Source organism: Eulemur rufifrons, chromosome 6, assembly GCF_041146395.1.
Source record: "Eulemur rufifrons isolate Redbay chromosome 6, OSU_ERuf_1, whole genome shotgun sequence".
Lineage (NCBI taxonomy): Eukaryota > Metazoa > Chordata > Mammalia > Primates > Lemuridae > Eulemur > Eulemur rufifrons.
Genome location: NC_090988.1, coordinates 70416032 through 70417713, shown reverse-complemented (window position 1 = coordinate 70417713; position 1682 = coordinate 70416032). Strand labels below are relative to the sequence as shown.

Sequence of the window (1682 nt, the reverse complement as noted above, 5' to 3'; positions counted from 1 at the left end):
CAAGAGAAGAAAGTATTAATATTTAATACTTTAGTACTTCTGACAAGATGTACTAATCTAAAACAAAATGAGCTCCCTCACGAGGTAATGAGCCTTTCATCATAAGACATGTGCACTCAGAGGAGGAAAGATTGCTTGTGGGGAGTGGTACAGAGGGTATGCCTATGCTGGTAAGAGATTAGAATAAAAGACATTTGGGTGGCTGCAGTTCAGCTCAGCACAACCGCCGCCCGGCCCCGCCAGCCTCCCGGACCATGGCCAACCTCGAGCGCACCTTCCTCGCCATCAAGCCGGACGGCGTGCAGCGCGGCCTGCTGGGCGAGATCATCAAGCGCTTGGAGCAGAAGGGATTCCGCCTCGTGGCCATGAAGTTCCTTCGGGCCTCTGAGGAACACCTGAAGCAGCACTATGTTGATCTGAAAGACCGCTCATTCTTCCCTGGACTGGTGAAGTACATGAACTCAGGCCCAGTTGTGGCCATGGTCTGGGAGGGGCTGAATGCAGTGAAGACAGGCCGAGTGATGCCTGGGGAGACCAATCCGGCGGATTCTGAGCCAGGCACCATTCGTGGGGACTTCTGCATTCAAGTTGGCAGGAACATCATTCACGGCAGTGACTCAGTAAAAAGTGCCGAGAAAGAAATCAGACTCTGGTTTAAGCCTGAAGAATTGGTTGACTACAAGTCCTGTGCTTATGACTGGGTCTATGAATAAGAGGTGGACAAAGCAGCTGTCCCCTTCGGCACCGCTTGGTGTGTCCCTGGACACGGCTCTTCATTCCACTGACTTGGAAGCAATAGGATTGATCGTTCTTTTCTAAAGCATATTTACCAATAAAGCCTTTGGAAACCGGGCAAATAAAAGACATTTGAGGCCCTTTCTGCTCTAAGATTATGAGTCTATTTATAGTCAAAAGACATCTATTGCTGCAATGTAACTAGTATATCCAAGATCTGTTAGATAGATAGATGGTAAGCAAAGTTGCCAAATTAAGGATTTGCTCATTAATGAATAAGGGAACAATTGGTAATTTCTTAAATGATAGCTTTTGAGAACATAGAAAGAAATAATTGTTTTGAAAGAGATTACTTTCTTTTCCATCCTTTTTCTAAGCGATGGATGTAGGCAATGTGTTGAGAAAGTGTTTTTTCTTTTTATTTTTTTTTAATTTTTAAATCCCTTTGTTCACTCCAGGAAGTTCCCTTGTAAACACTGAAAAGAAAAGAAGACAAGTCTGTATAGTCACTGAATTTACCAGACCAAGATTTCATGTTGGTAACAGCCAGTTATTCACACAAAAAGTTTTAGAAGAAATTTTAGAGTTGGAAACTAACCCCCCTCTGTTGCCTTTGCTATCACACAAAAAGTTATCTATCGCTGTATAACAGCAACAACAAAAACTCAAAACTTCATGGCTTAAAACAATAGGCTTATTTAGTTCACAGTATAATTTGAATTGGGCTTAGCTAGTGTCCATTAGACTTTCTCACTAAGGTCAGCTGCCAATCAGCTAAGTTTCTCTGCTTATGAAGGTTGGCTGACTGTCAACTTGTCATGGGGGCAATGAGCCATTTGTCTCTCATTATCCAGCAGGCTAGTCCAAACTAGTTCCCCTGGTGGTGGTGACAGATTTCTAAGGGCAGCAAGAGAACACAAGTCCCAGAGTATAAGCGTTTTTTAAGC

At 43.5% G+C, this 1682-nt stretch overlaps 1 pseudogene across 1 annotated transcript; it reads left to right on the top strand.

The window, feature by feature from the left end:
- The first annotated feature begins 226 nt into the window (after positions 1 to 226).
- LOC138384296 (nucleoside diphosphate kinase B pseudogene) lies at positions 227 to 852 on the top strand (annotated as a pseudogene). Its single transcript, XR_011233675.1, has one exon. The product of XR_011233675.1 is annotated as a nucleoside diphosphate kinase B pseudogene (transcript).
- Positions 853 to 1682: the final 830 nt, after the last annotated feature.